At 39.2% G+C, this 16991-nt stretch overlaps 1 pseudogene; it reads left to right on the top strand.

Annotated features, from left to right (window-relative positions):
* The first annotated feature begins 1796 nt into the window (after positions 1-1796).
* LOC121432881 lies at positions 1797-16480 on the top strand (annotated as a pseudogene).
* Positions 16481-16991: the final 511 nt, after the last annotated feature.

The following is a 16991-nucleotide window of genomic DNA, read 5'->3' on the forward strand; positions in this document are numbered from 1 at the left end:
AACAACAAAGTCTAAGTGAAACCAAGTTTTTATTGATAATATTTATTTAAAAATTTCAAAGTTTATGGTGAAAAAATGTTACCCGGAAGGGGTAAAGATATTCTTTGGATGACCTAACTATGCAGTTTCACTGCTCTATAGTTTTGGTTCATTCTCCCTATTCTGTCCTCTACTCTGAGCCTCTGTAAAATAGATACAGTAATACTTGAAGCACTGTTGCTTAGAGTATTATGAATATTAAATGACAAGGCATGAGCAAAGTATCAAGTATATTGCCCAGTTTATACAAATAATAGAGAATGGTAACAATAATGTTAAAAATTTATTTCTTTAAGTACCTTCCCTACATATTCAACTCTAAGTTATGTGTGACATAAAGTAAACAATTCTGTTTCCAAAAAGGAACAATTCATAAGCACTTAATATGTAAGACAAGCTCCCTGAAATATATTCAAGATCCTGATTTCAATCCGTTTCTAAGTTGAGTCTGATGTCTTATTCATGAGCCCCATCTTGTCCCATCGTTTGGTATCTCTTTAAGAAAGGAAATTTCTAGCAGTTAAGAACATAGACATCTATAACCAGAGTTTGCAGGCCCTAACCCTTGTCCTCCCATTGCTATGCAACCTGAAGAGAAACACTTCGACTCTCTGTCAAAGCATTGCCTGCATGGGATTTCTGAAGGCATAAAACTGATTGAAAAAAGTAAACATTTAGAGTATAACATGGCATAAAATAGGAAACTAATTCTTATTTTCTATAAAATAAAAGACCAGAGACTATGCTGTGGTTTATGCTCCAAACCCAAGCTCCCAGGAGGCTGGGATGGAAGAAGTGAGATTTCTAATCTTAATTTAGAATTACATCGTGATACCTGAAGCAAAGTAATAAAATAATGAGTTATATAACCCAGAATTACCTCAAAACTTTATATTCTTATTGTGATTTATACTAGAATTTATATTATGACCTTAATCCTTCCCACTTGCACATCCTTTCATTATTATTTTCCACATAACTATCACTTGCCATTATTTCCTCAAAAATGAAGGGTAGTATTAAGGATGATTTGTCTATATATTTCTCATACTTGGATTAAAGACTTGGAATGTATACAAATGTTGTATCTAAAATTTGCTGCAGTTTACTTATAGTCAGCATAGTATTTAAAGCATAAGTTCCATCAGCAACAAATTAAATATATCAGGTTGGAGAAAATATAACACTGTTTTCTTCCATCTGTGGCTTGGAATTAAGTAATGTGGAAGGAAAGAATGGTTATATATAACTAGATGTATCTAAAATTCCTTTTTAGTTTCATGTCCCAGTATATCTTCACCTTTTCTGACTTTATCCTTTTTTCTTCTGATTTTCGTTCTTAAAACAATATTTTCTTTTTTACATACCAATCCCAGTTCCTACTCCCTCCTCTCCTCCTGCTCTCTGCACAATTCCCAGACCTCATCCCTCCATCCCTTACCATCAGAGAGGGTATGGCTTCCCCTGGGGAGTCAATAAAGTCTGGCACATCATTTTGAGACAGGACCTAAGCCCCCACCCAATGTCTAGGCGGAGCAAGGTATCCCTCCAAGGAGAACGGGCTCTAAAAATTCAGTTCAAGCACTAGGGATAAATCTTGGTTCCGCTGCCAGGGGGTACACAGACTGCCCTAGTCAAGCAACTGTCACCCACATTCAGTGGGCCTAGTTTGGGCCTATGCAGGCTTCTCTGCAGCCAGGCCAAAGTTAATGATCTTCCATAAGATCAGGTCAGCTGTTTCTATGGGTATCACCATCATGGTCATGATCTGTATGCTCATATTGTCGCTCCTCTCTCTGGGGTCAACTGAACTCTTGGAGCTTGGCCCAGTACTTAGCTGTGGCTTTCTGCATCTGCCTCCATCAGTTGCTGGAGAAAGGTTTGTAAATACAAATTTCTGTTCTGCCTGATCCCGGAGCCAATTGGTCCCAAAGAAGCACATAGAAGCTTGTATTAATTATAAACTGTTTGGCCTATTATCTCAACTATTGACTGACTCTTACAAATTAAATTAACCCACAATTCTTACCTATGTTTAGCCACCTGACTTGGTACCTCTTCCCAGTGAGGCATTGTCATCTTGTGTGTTTCCTCTGGATCTGACTAGTGACTCCTTCTATGTCTTTCCTCTTTCCAGAATTCTTCTAGTCCCACCTATACTTCCTGCCTGGCTATTGCCAATCAGCATTTCATTAAACTAATATGAGTGATAAATCTTTACATTGTAGAGCAAAAGTTCTATGATGACAATTAAGGTAGTCATCAATCTGGTACAGGAGAAGTGCAATTTAGGTGCTGTCACTACTATTGGTTAGGGTCTGAGCTGGGGGTCATCCTTGTGGATTCCTGGGAATTTCCCTTAACCAGCTTTCCTTTTTCACTTAACAAATTTTATCTGTCTTGACTTGGAGTTTTGTGCACAGTGAGAATGAAGTCTATCTCAGAGAAATATGGAGATGTGTGCAAAGATAAGACAAAGGGTTGTTGTGAGGAAAAGCTATTAGCAAACATTTTGGCATGTGGTTATATGCCAAAATTCTAGAGATATAAATATCTCTATAATAGCGCATGCACTCCTGCGCACTCTGCACACGCTGTTTTCTCGTCTTCTGTCTGGTACCAAAGGCTTGAGGTGTCTCGTGTCAGGGGCGACATGGGTACTGAGTTCTGCTACCATGCATTGATTGATTCTCTGGGTCAGGTTACCTGACCCAATTCTGGACAAAGCTTCAATCGCTGGAAGAAAAAAACACAGCCACAGGCAGAACCAAAATAAGAAGTGGAGGAAACAGCTGAAGAAGCCAGAATGGCAGGTCGAGTGTGAGGGGATCAGCCCCCTCATGCGGAACTATAGGAAATAAATGTAAATAAAATCACAAGATATCCAGATTTTCCTTTGTCAAAAAAAAAAAAAACATTGATAGGTTTACAAGAAGCTTGGTACCACTGTTAACAGAGATACAGAAGCAGACCATAGGGTTGGCTTTGCAAGGTAAAGATGTGCTTGGAGATGCCAAAACTGAATCTGGCAAAATTTGGCTTTTCTCATTCCAGTGTTAGAAGCCTTACATCGCCTGCAGTGGACTTCTGATAATTTCACCTCCTCAAGAACTGGCCTATCAGACATTTGCAGTTCTACGAATAGTAGGAAAGATACATGACTTTTCAGCTAGTCTCATCTTTGTTAGAAAAAAATTGAAACATGAAGCTGAGAGGATCAACAACATAAATATACTCCTTTGTCCACCAGGGTGACTTCTTCAAAAAGTGGATGAAACAATATGCTTCCATGCCTCCAATATTCAGATGTTAATTCTCGATGAAGCAGGTAGGATCTTGGACATGGGCTCTACTGACACAATGAATGCTATTATTGAAAATCTTCCCAAGAAACACCAGGTTTTACTTTTCTCAGACACACGGGCCAAATCTGTAAAGGATCCTGCATGCTTGAGTTCGAAAGATTCTGAGTATGTTTGAGTTCAGATAAAACCAAAATGTAGTACCCCTGATACATTGGAGCAGAACTATATTGTGTGTGAGCTGCACCAAAATACAAGTATGCTGTTTTCTTTTTGAGAAGCCACAGAAAGAAGAAGATGTATTGTGCTTTTCTCCAGTTGCAAAGAGGTTTAGTACCTGTACAGGGTGTTCTACTAGCTGCACCCAGGCATCTCTATCCTTGCTGTCCATGGTGGGCAACAGCAGATGAGAAGAATGGAAGTCTACAATGAATTTGTCTGGAAGAGAGCTGCAGTGCTGTTTGCTACTGATATTGCAGCCAGAGGATTGGATTTCCCAGGTGTGAATTGGGTTCTTCAGTTTGATTGTCCAGAAGATGCTAACACATATATTCACAGAGTTGGAAGAACTGCCAGATACAAAGAGGACGGAAAAGCTTTACCAATTTTACTACCCTCAGAAGAACAAGAGATAGCACAGCAACTTCTCTAGAAGAAAGTACCGGTGAAGGAGATCAAAATCAATCCAGAAAAAATGTACTGATGTTTGGATAAAACTATAATCATTTTTAGCCCAAGATCAAGATTTAAAAGAAAGAACTCAAAAGTGTTTTGTCTTTTATATACATTCAGTATATCTTATGAAGGATAAAGAAGAATTGAATGTGAGCAAGTTACCTATTACTGAATATGCACTGTCTCTTGGTCTTGATGTAGCTCCACGGAAAAGATTTCTTCAGAAAATGGGAGAAGCAGCCAACCAAAGGAGCAGAAAGGAATCAAGTCACTAAAGCAATTCAGTCCAGGGCTCCCTCCCTCACCAATGACAAAGTAGAAGAATTTAGAACTATTTCAGTGATAAAATGTCCATCCTTCAGAAAAGTGGAAAAAAAGCTAGAAGAGACAGAACACATATTGGCCAGTGGTGAGAGTGAAGAAGAGGATGAAGACACAGATGATGAAGAAATGGAAGAGCAACTGGAAAAAAGCAAGATGGCCTCAAACTGAATCTGTTCTCAATATTAAAGAGGCACAGAAGGAGGTTAAGGAAGGTCCTATGCAGTTCTTAGGCAGAGATGATGATGAGGAAGATGGTCATGGTTTTGATTTCCTCACAGCGAAGCAGCTTGATGTGTTTGGGTTGGATCTTAAACAGAATCAAAGATTTTCGAAAAAGGAATCTTCTCAATCCAGTGTCAAGGAAAAATTAACCAAGGTTGCAGAAGCAAAGGAAGTAACGAAGAGAAATGTTAAAGCGAACAAGAAAATAACATTTACTGATGAAGCAGTGGCCACAGATTCAAAATCTGCTTCAAAAGATGTGGAGGAAGAAGATGATACCGGGGGTATCAACTGAGACAACGCAAAGGAAAGGCATCAGGAAGAGGACAAATTTGACAAAGAAGAATATAAGAAGAAAATTAAATCAAAGCATCAGGAAAGGCAGCTAAAAGAGAAGCCAGAAGAGAAGCCAATAAAAGACAAAGGCCAGAGATGAAGATTAAGCCTTTCCGGACTGGAGTGATGAAGATGTTGATGGACTTGATCCAAGCTCACTTCCAGATCCAGACAAGCACAGACGTTCTGAAGATTCTGAGAGTGAAGATATAAAACACATGCTGAGTGACACCACGAAGAAGCAAGGAATGAGGAAAGGAATAACACTGAAGTAGATGATGTACAACCAAGATCGTCATGGAGGAAAGGCCAAGTGGGAAACTTTAGAGCCTTTGGATACAGGCTTGCCCTTAGCAGAAGATGAAGAGCTGGTGTTACACCTGCTCAAAAGTCAAAACTTTCTTTGTCTTTGTCAAATACTCTCTGTAGTAATATGGGGCGGCAGGGCTGCGTCCCCCACACCCGGCCGCCCACATGGCTAGCTTATGCTCCGAAATAACAACACACAAACTGTATTCTTTTAATCACTGCTTGGCCCATTCTCTTCTAGGCTAATTCTCACATATTAATTTAGCCCATTCCTAATCATCTGTGTGTAGCACCCCAAGGTGTGCTTACCGGGGAGATTCTAGCCTAGTCCATCCTGGGTCCGAGCTTCATCACGTGTGTCTGCCAGGGAGCAGGGCATGGCGTCTCTGCTGAGGCGTCTGCTCCCGAGAGAGCTGTGGAGTCTCTGACCTCACTTCCTCTTCCTCCCAGCGTTCTGATCTGTTTACTCCACCTACCTATGTCCTAACCAATAAAATGGGCCAGGGCAGTTCCTTTATTAGCCAATGACCTTCCTCCATCATTTCCCCTTTTTCGGTTTAAACAAAAAAAAAAGGCTTTAACATAGCAAAATTACATATAACAGTTATCAAGTAAAAGTTACAATAATCTTTATCATAACTACGGAAAACTATAACTAACTATTCTTAACTCCATCAAAGACTCCAGAAAGATATAATATTACCTAAGTAAACAAGAACTAAGAAACTTCAAACTCTAGAAATGACAAAGACATCTCGCTGCCTGGACAGTCACCCAAAGTTCTTTTGTACCGTTGGGGCATCCATCTTCAGCCTTCAGGCCCATGGTATCCAGCAGACATTTCCATAAAGCAGGAAAATTCAAAGTCAGTTCAGTCACTATCTGTTGTGTCCTGCAGAATGTCTCGCAGACTCTTTCAAAATGAATCAGGAACCCCAAAAGATCATCTCACCTTAGGCAAGTTCAGTAGTCCTTTCTCTGTGGGTTCTCTGTGTCCAGTTTATGCAATAGTCCAGGTAAGAACAGTTTCTTGCCCAAATGGCTATCAAACTCCATAAGCATCCTCTTCGATGCCCATCTTCTTCTTGAAGTAGATTGGTGCTGCCAGGAGCAGAGTGTCTCATTGTCATGAAAAGTCCTATTCTTAGAAAGACATGAAGAATGTCTATCTAAAATATATCTCTATATATCTAGAAAATCTAACTAACATGACTACAAGCTTTACTATTATCGATGATTATCCATTAACAACCTATATTTCTTAATTATACAGTACGTATTTAAATGAACTACACAATCACAATACCTTAATCAAAATCAGAAACACTTATACATATAACAAAATTGACCTTAAATCTCTATCAATAAAGCAAAATCTATACTAATGCAAATTATTCATATCTATATCATATCCCCCTTTAAATGTAAAAGAACATTTATAAACATTTTTTGGGAATATGGGCGCAGTTATTTCTCTCCAAACTGCTTCCTGCTGAATGGGGGCGTCGTTAATTAGGTCTTTCATGGTACAACCTGTGTGCTAGTTTCATCTCAGTTGGCAGTTGAGCGAAGCAATTTTTTGAAGGCGTTCACACCAACCCTTCAGGAGGGCGTGGTCCATCATACCAAATCGGAATAAATGCAATCCACAAGGTCTGATCCTCTGTGAAAACAAAAGAAGAATCTCTTTTCCAAAGTATCATATCCTTAGATCCAAATTCTGAAATCATACCCTCATGATATCCGTTCTGGTTCCATTTGGCAGCCCATATAATGAAATGTCTCTCTGTACTTAGCTCCTTCACAGTCAAAAATTTTAAAGAAAACACAATGTACATAATCCAGACTCTCTGTGAATTTTCCATTTTTACGTGGCTTATTTTTCTTTATTTCTTTTAATCTCTTAACTATCTGTACTCTGTCTCTTTAAAGACTTTACTTTTACTTTTTTAAACCATTAACTTTATTCTCTATATTCTTTTTCTTCTCTCTCCCAAGCCTACGTACATTCATCCACAGTGTGACTCATTTAGTGGTCTGAATCTGTCCTATTGTGAATCTGCAATTTTTTACTATCCAAGGGCACTTTTGATTTGCGCCTTTAAATCAGTAGGCACTTAAGAATCTAAGCTGTGACATTCCTAGGTTAACTTTTTGCTTTTTGAGCGTGTATCTTTGACCTGGAATATCTCTGTAGACCAGGCTGTCTTTGAACTCTCAGAGATCCGCCTGTCTCTGCCTCCCAGGCATTCGGGATTAAAGGTGTACACTACTACACCTTGAACTCACAGAGATCTGTTTGTCTCTGCCTTCTAGGCACTGGGATTAAAGGCGTGTGCTACCACACACAACAACTCTCTTCCTTTTTTTGTTTTTTACTTTAAGAAGTTCAACTTTTAGTCTGTATATATTTTTAACACAATGTAAACCATTTAAAAATTTTCTTTGTCTTTGAATTTCTCTTTACTGTATATCTCTCTTTTTTTGACCACATGAGTCTTTAATTTACCAAGCAATGTCAGTAGGATTAAAGGCGTGGCTTTGCCAGCTAGATCCAGTCCATTCCTTAGCTTTTCAGCCTCATGGCTGAGGTACTGGCTGTGGCCATGTTTACTGCAACAACTGTATGGCATTTCAAGGTCCCTGCCAGCAAGTGAGCTACAACAGACAACACTCAAGTCCTCTCTCGGTAGCCGGCCCTCCTGCCTCAAACAGTCAGAGTTTGCCCTGGCAGGATGGCCCAGAAAGCTGGCATTTTTAAACGGAGCAGCTTTTTTCCTGCTGAGGCTGAAAACCGAAAAGCATGTGTTCAGCTTTTCCTCAACACCGTTTAAGTGTTTCGTGGCAGGACCTCTTAATGAGCTGCAGGCTTTGCAGCTAAAGCTGAGTCAGGAAGCCTCTCTTAGATGAGGCGCTTGCTTGCCTCTAGCAAGCAGAGCAGACCCGAGAACACAGCGAGTCTAGTTGCCATCAAACAAATCGTAGCACTTTACTCCAAATGCTCCATTCAAAAGCTCTGTCTCCTGCAGGAGCCAGACAGAGATCGCAATGGCGGCACAGCCCCAGGAAGTCATGCTTTAAAATGACACAGCATTTTTTTTTTTTGCTACTGTTGCCGAATCAGGAAATCTCTCTACAGCACGCCACCAACAAACAGCAAAAATCTGTGTTAAACTCTCTCTCCCTTACTTTTAAGCCTTCTCAGGTTTTTTAAGTGGGTTTAGCTGTTCACACGTCTGGGCGCCAAATGTAGTAATATGGGGCGGCAGGGCTGCGTCCCCCACACCCGGCCGCCCACATGGCTAGCTTATGCTCCGAAATAACAACACACAAACTGTATTCTTTTAATCACTGCTTGGCCCATTCTCTTCTAGGCTAATTCTCACATATTAATTTAGCCCATTCCTAATCATCTGTGTGTAGCACCCCAAGGTGTGCTTACCGGGGAGATTCTAGCCTAGTCCATCCTGGGTCCGAGCTTCATCACGTGTGTCTGCCAGGGAGCAGGGCATGGCGTCTCTGCTGAGGCGTCTGCTCCCGAGAGAGCTGTGGAGTCTCTGACCTCACTTCCTCTTCCTCCCAGCGTTCTGATCTGTTTACTCCACCTACCTATGTCCTAACCAATAAAATGGGCCAGGGCAGTTCCTTTATTAGCCAATGACCTTCCTCCATCAACTCTCTTTGTCTTTGTGGACTTTGATGGACATTATGATGTGGGCAAGAAGTTGAAAAGAGCTTTGGGGCATTTAGGTACTATGTGTCCCATTTTCAAAGGAAACATTCTCTAACAGAAATGATCACATCTCTTGGTTTCTTTCACAAACTGAGTTTTGAAACATCAAGGAATATACTCAAAATAAGGATGTATTGTACAGTTTACTATTTTGCTGTGTGTAGTCTGCTCTGTTAGAATTTGTCAATAGGCTTCTATTACCCACCAGTAGAAATGTTTATTTTGCTTTCACAGCGCTGAGGGTTAAACCAAGGCCTTGCATATGGTAGACAAGTGTTCTATTAATGAGCTTGTACCTTGTCTTTGTTTGTTTTACAGGAAGGTTCTGAATCCCTTGCTCATACCAATCTTTCATATGATACAGAAATTTTAATGTTATTGTTAAATGGCTAATAGTTTTATATATATTTGATTATCTCCAAAGGAACAGTATAACGGACCAGCTCTGACCAAAAAAAAAAAAAAAATGAATATTTTTAATTGAGTTCATAAAAAATAAATGGATTTCCTATAATGTAAAAATAATATCTCTAGAATAAAGGTACTTATCCATACTCCTATGAAAGTTTCCCTAAATAGTTTACAAAAAGGGCAAAAGTCCAAAAATTTCTGTCATAGAGTTACACAGCCATATGCAAATGACTGTAACTATAGTACTAGAGAACCATTTCTTATATGCTGTGTCATCTTACCTACAAAAAACATATGCACAACCCTTAAAAATATGAAATATTTAAGAGTGCATATTGATTTTGTATACATATTCCTGCCCTCTCCTGAGAATTCTACTGATCTAATACTAAATGTATAGATCAATAAAACAATAAGTTGATTCACAAGGAACACAGGATTGGACAAAATTTAGATGATTTGAAGATGTTTTCATAAGCAGGGTGACAGAGGGGAGGATAAAAAATGAATTTGCTGTACACTAGGAAGCTGCAATAGAAAGTTTCCCACAGCAAAAAGATATATTCAAGACATCATTTGACTTGTTCTTATAACCTCAATAACATAAGAACTAATATATGCAACACAGAACAGGGAAATCTCATTAATATGTGTAGAGTCAGGGAGTCGATACTTTGAAAAAGACACAAACGAAAAGCAATGTTAAGTTGAGGGACAGATTAAGACAGACATTTGAATTATTGACACTAGACTCAACAAAAGGCTGTGGCACAGAGTTTGGTAAGACAACCCAAACAGATCTGAAGAGGACCAGTGAGCTCACCCATGTCTCCTTCCTCTGTTTTGTGAACTAAGATTAACACATCAAGACTTCTAACAAAAACAAGGACAAAGAATTCCCCAAGAAGAAACTTATTATTCCATCTGTAAACATTAACAAATGTCCTCAGTGACAGTTCATTTTTCCATAATTGTCTTACAGGAATAGACATATCTTGCCTATATAAGGAAAGACTCAACTTGAAAACACACAGACTATAAAGAGGAAAACAATCTTTAGAAAATATAAATCAGGCAGGGAGAAACATAAATCCACAACTTGTTCCTTCAGATGAAGCAGAATATATTTCATTCATAACCTAAATAAAGGTGCTATATATTTAACAAGTAGCTTGTAAGCAAGAAATGGCCCTTCAAAGTTAAAAATGGGGTCACTGAAACCCTACTCTACTGAGGCTACTACTGTAGGCAGCGAGGATATTGGAGGGTTCATAGAATTACCCAAAATCCAATTTAAAATAATTTTAACATGATAAATGTTAAAAGTAATTTTATAGGTTTAATCAAGACAATACAAAATCTACCTAATAGAGTAAAGAAATAAAACTATCATTCAATTACATTTCTCACTGTTAAAAGTGACGTCCTGGGTCAAAGCCCTGGAGCTCTTTCGGGGCACATTCTCAGCATTCACATGGTGGCACACAATTGTAACTCCAGTCCCAGCGTGATCCAGCCCCTTTTACTGGCATCCATAGATATCAGGCATACATGAAGTACACAGATATATGAGTAGACAAAACATCCATTGATTAAAATAATAATTAATTAATTAAAAGATGTCCTCTTATTGAAAGTTCACTATACTCATTTCAAAACAGTTGGGAAATTCCATAGTGATTAGTCCTACACAATCAATTACTAGGCTGCCTGGATAGAATACCAATCTCCAAAACTTACTGCTTAATAGTCCATATAGAAAGCATCTCTCTACTCAGATTTCTCTTTGCAAAACCACTAGGTCCTTGTAAATACAAAACTATCAAAATGCATATGTCCTTTTTGAAATAGTGTTACAAAGTAAGTACTTAAGAATTGATTATTCTTATAATAACTAGGCAAGAAATATCAAGGGATGGAAGGTAGTTCAGTCTACAATATGCTTGCTATGAAATCTTGATGACATAAATATGATCCCAGGACAAGGAGCTAAAGCTGTACCTGAAATGATAGTTCTGGGGAAACAGAAACAGAAGATCACTGAGCTTTCTGATCAACTACCTTAGCTGTATAGCAAGCTCATACTTTAGTGAGAAACAAACACAAAGAGAGAAGAGAGAGAAAGAGAGAGAGAGAGAGAGAGCGCAGGAATTGAATAAATTTTAGAAAAAAATCAAATTAAAATTCTATATCCAGTTAAGTTGTTCCTTGTATGGCATCACAGAAAATATATACTTGGAACTTGAACATCATCATACTTTCTTTTTGTTCTTTAAATTCTTCTTTCTGCCTTTTCCAGCCATCTTTCTTTCTTTCTTTCTTTCTTTTTATTTTATTACTTTTTGGATGAGCTTAGAGACAGGGTTTCTCTGTTGCTTTCAAACCTGTTCTAGAACTAGCTCTGGTAGACCATGATGGCCTTGAACTCACAGAGATCTCCCTGCTTCTACCTCCCAAGTGCTTGGATTAAAGGGATGTGCCACCACCTCCCCGACAACCATACTCTTTTTTAAGAACTTCCTAGGGGGCATGGTTTCTCACAGATAAGAAATTGTAGGGTAATACATACTATTGGATAATATTCACAAGGTCTACCAAAGGAGTCACAAAGATATATCTGTAGAATTTGTATACATCAAGTCTAGTGAAAAACAACATTGACTGATGCATAGGTCAGATGACTGCAGGAAAGCAAAATTACAAAAAGGAATAGAAATTATAATATTTTGTAGAAGCTCTATAATCTTTAGCTATAAACATTGTGGGAGAATCAAATTAAATATATGTATGAATTATAAAATGAAAGACAGCTAAATGCTTAAAATTGCAAGTCACTAATTAAAAAAATAATATGTTTAAAATTAATAATAATCTCAGCAGTTAGTTACAAACAGATGCTAAATTGAATATTTATTTAACAAGAATATATGCCATAAATCTATTTAGGAAGAGAAAGCTTAGTGATAAAACCTTCTTGGCTAATGTTTGTTACATAAACTAAGAATACAGTCAAAATTTAATACTTGTAAACATAAAAAGAAAATATTATGTTATGCTGAGGAACCTAACATACCAGGGAAATGAAAATATGTTCATATAATGTTTTGTAGTAGGAACTGAAACTCTAAACTATGGTATCTTATTAAGTAATTCATGTAATTATAGACTGCCTTTTAAATAGTGTCTTTCTAGTACCTTCTGGCTCTAAGATAATTTTCTTTAACTCTGGAAGTTCTTCACTTCAGCTAAATATTTTATTAATACAATCTGTCTGACCAACTCTTCAGCTTCCTGTTTTATTATGAATTTTGTTTTCATTCATTTTAGGACTTTCCCAGAAACTCCCTGGTTTATACCAGTAGTTCATTCCCATTAAGGCTGTTGGCAGAGACATCCAAAATACTCCTCATTGATTGAAACCTGATTTGCTAGTCCCTCAACTTTCAGGAACACTAAATTCCTTTGCAAATTAAAAACAAACACAGCTGATCTATCTTACATTTAATTTAGCCTAGCCTAGATTAAAGAAACTTTAGGCTCTGGGACCTTCAAGAACTTTGCAGGGATAATAATAGCAGGCTGCCCTTACCGGTAGCACTGTCTCTCCTTTCAATGATCCCTATAAATATATTATTAATTTTAAAATGGGAGGTTTTCAAAGTAGTTTCTATGTTTCCATATTTGTGTGGGTATTTGGAATCTAGAGACATAATATGATAACTAAATTGGAATACTGCCATAAGGAAGTTCACTATAAATAATTTACTTTTTCTTACAACATATTTTCACAATTTATTTTTCTACAAAATAATTTCAATGACTACATCAGACATTCATTTAAAGTAAGACATCTGCAAACCAAATGATTTTTTTCAGTATGACACAGTATTTTTTTATAAAGCTCAGAAATAATGTAAACAGAAATACACTTAATACATTTTATTTAGTTAGTTAGTTAGTTTTGGTTTTTCAAGACAGGGTTTCTCTGTAGCTTTGGAGCCTGTCATGGAACTAGCACTTGTAGACGAACTTGGTCTTGAACTCACCGAGATCCTCTTGCCTCTGTCTCTCAAGGGCTGGAATTAAAAGTGTGTGCCACCACCACCCCACTCAGAAATGCATTGCTTAACATTACTTTTGTACATTTTTGAAATATTTTTTGAAGAAGGAAATGAACTGGGGAAATGACTTAGACGGTGTTTACCATGAAACAGGAGCACTTAAGTTCCATCTCCAGCAGCCGCATAAAAAGCCAGGTGCGGCTGCATAAACCTGGGGTCCCAGCAATGTGGGGTACAGGAACTGGAGGATCATTCAGTCTGGATGGATACCATCCTAACAGAAATGGTGAATCCCAGGTTCAGTGTCTCAAGGGAATAAGGCAGAGAATAACAGTGACATCTAATGTCCTCCTCTGACTTCTAGGAACACAAAGGCATGTACACCCACACACCTTTCTACACACAACACATGCACACACCGAAATTTTAAAGCATTGAGACCACGTTTTACTATGTATTCAGGGCTGGCTTGGAAGTCACTGTGTAGAGCAGGCTGACCAACACAAGTGCTAGGATAAAAAGTGTGTACTACCACCCTTTTTTTTCTAGTGTTCTTCCTAATTCCATACCTTCTCATACGGGATACCCTGCTGGTTTTCCAGTAGAACATCTGGGCCTTCATGAGGGTTAAGAATTGGCCATGACTGAAGCTCTATTTCAAAATCAAACCACTGCTGAAGAGTGCAGAGATGCTGAAGAAGATGGCCAACATGAAGGGGGAGTTTGAGTGAGTCAAAGAATTACTAGAGAAGTCTTAGGCTCACTGCAAGGAGCAGGAGGAGAAAATGTTGTCCCTGCAGCAAGCAAAGTGCAAGCCGGAGGGTGATCTGAAACTGACCGAGGAGAGCATCATGGATCTAGAGAATGACAAGCTTCATCTAAAAGAAAAACTCAAAAAGTATGACCTGTGGTGGGCAGGATGGACTGACGAGGGCATCTGACCTGGTAACCTTGGTGCAGAGTGTTGTACTCCCACCAGCTTGGCTTCTCTGGACACAGTGGAAGGGAGAACCACCAGGTCTCTCCCCCTTCACTATCATGGCCAGGGACAAGTTCAGGTATAATGTACTAAAAGAAGCAGGCCCAGTGGAAGAAAGATCATCAGTCCCATGTCCATTCCTCTCCAGGAAAGAGTTTGACATCAACCAGCAGAACAATAAGATTGAGGATGAGCAGACCCTGGCTCTTCGATTACAAAAGAAACTGAAGGAAAACCAGGTGACCTTTTTCCCAGTGTGGCCAAAGGGAGTCAGAGCCTGGAGGCTGTGTGAGCTGTTTAAGGTTCTAGACAATTTCTGGGGCTCCAGACAGCTCAAGCCGCAAGCATTCCTCAATACAGGAAAACTGGCCTTCCACTATTGCAAAAGAATGTGTCATCTTCTTGGCAAGGTTGTTTCTGGGAGAATGATACCTAGAAATAGGGATTCTTTTTTTATTTTATTGATTTTTTCTATTGAGCTCTACAATTTTCTCTGTTCCCCTCCCTTCTTTTTCCCAAGATGTACTCTGCCTGTTGGCCATTCTCTTCTGGAACAACTGAGAGGGCTCTTCTGAGCCTCTCTGCTACTGCTCTTCACAGGGCAGAGGCAAGCCCTAACAAAGGCCCCTCCCATAGGTTGCTCTCTTCACAATCTTTGAGTACTAACCCCAACCTCTAATACAGCCTATAACCCATAGGCATCCTGGAGTAAGTCACCTACCCTCCCCTATACTCAATATTCTTCTCACTGCACAGAGGCAGTAAGGCTGTAAATGATGGCTTACCCACATTCATGAGGAGTTTGTCCTCCCATCTTCGTGGGCACACCTTTTTGGTTTTAGCCAGAATACTGAGCCATCCCCAGGGTCTTTGGCCTGTTGAAGACAGTAATGCTGCTATCCTCACCAGGTCTTGGCACCAGGCTACACATCCCCCACTTTAATGTAGGCTCTGAGCTCCAAGTCCAACCCTTTCCATCTCGAGTGTAGAAGTGTAGATCCCCTCTCTCCCACTCCAGGATTCACTCTGAGATCTATTAAAGTTGTCCATTACTCCAAAAAAAAAAATGAGATCCCACAGATCATCCCTACAGAGACAAAAGACCAAAATGGTAGGTGGGGCACTCTCCAATTCTTAGTGAAGACCAAGACAAATGTTACAATGAGCTGGGGTATGGAGGAGAAGGCACCTTGAGGGAATGCACATACCTGGCTTCAAAAGGAACAATCAGGCTAGAGCTCAGACCTGACAATAACTGAGGAATCCATGAAGAATAAGAAAGGCATTCAATTAGACTTCATGGTTAACTCAGATAATTACGAAAGTATTTGATTTTTTCTTAAGGCAATTTGCTGCAAATGTTTGTGAAAACATGAAGACTTACTGCCTGTCTTATGTTTAGTGGAGCAGAGTCAGGTGAAACTGTGGATTATTTGAGGTTCATAATCTCATGAGGTCTCAGGATCCCCCTCCAAACCCAAACCCTCAGCACTTAGGCTGTGGATGCTCAAGCTGAGTCTCGGGTGCTTTTAGGAAATCCTCAAAACTTTGGTATCAGCTGAATTCCTAATGATGAACCGTTCATTCCTAGGGTGCTTAGTAAGACTCCTTGATTCTACCTACAGCTGTCATAGCATCCTCCACCAAGTCCATACACCTGAAAATGTCTACAGCCACTGCCACCTTTACCCAATGACTAAAAACCAGTGCTAGAAACCTAGTACCTAGGAGTCTTTTAGAGTCCCGGAGTGGGGATCTCAATAGAAGAATCCAGAAAGCTGGTATGAACCTTTGTATCCTTGACTAGGCACAAATCAAGGAGCTGGAGGAGGAACTGGAGGGGAAGTACACAGCTGGGGCCAAGGTGAAGAAGCTGTGCTCAGACCTGAGCTGTGAACTGGGAGGAGATCAGCAAGTGGCTGGAGGAGGCCGGTGGGGCCACACCTGTGCAGATAGAGATGAATGGAAATGTGCTGAGCAAGTGCAGAGCTCTCTTAAAGTGAAACATTCTGTTATTACCAAAGTACTAAATAAGCCTTCAAATAGATTCTTTCAGTATTTCATCCTATCTTGTATCTTCTCACATTGACCCATTTTGAAGTATCTCCCAGGCATCAGCAGACCACCTGTCATTTTGACCTAGAGTCCACACAAATAGGCTTTTAAGTATTTAATCACAAATATCGATTAGCAAAGAAACCATGTGATGCATTTGGATAAATGAAATGCGCGCGCGCGCACACACACACACACACACACACACCACACGACAATATCTGTTCTTTGACCCTTTACTATATAAAACATACATGAAGGTTTTATATTTTTCTTAAAACCATAGCTGCAAAACCAGATTTGTTTTTTAGATCTAACAATGTTTACGACTCTAGTTATCTAACTTAATGCCCAGTGCTTATGAGAAAATAAAAGGAAACCTTTCTTGCAATAACACAATCTTGAGAGCTACTATAGTATTTAACAATTTGCGAGTGTGTTGCTGAATTCCTTTATATTTACTTCTTTTGCTTTTTAGATTTTTTTAAAGATAAACTCTCCTTGTGGAGACTATTAGGCTTTTCTGCTACAATTTATTTCACAGC

The sequence above is a fragment of the Microtus oregoni genome, unplaced genomic scaffold (assembly GCF_018167655.1).
Source record: "Microtus oregoni isolate MIOR12 unplaced genomic scaffold, Mior012 000000F_ref0000247, whole genome shotgun sequence".
Lineage (NCBI taxonomy): Eukaryota > Metazoa > Chordata > Mammalia > Rodentia > Cricetidae > Microtus > Microtus oregoni.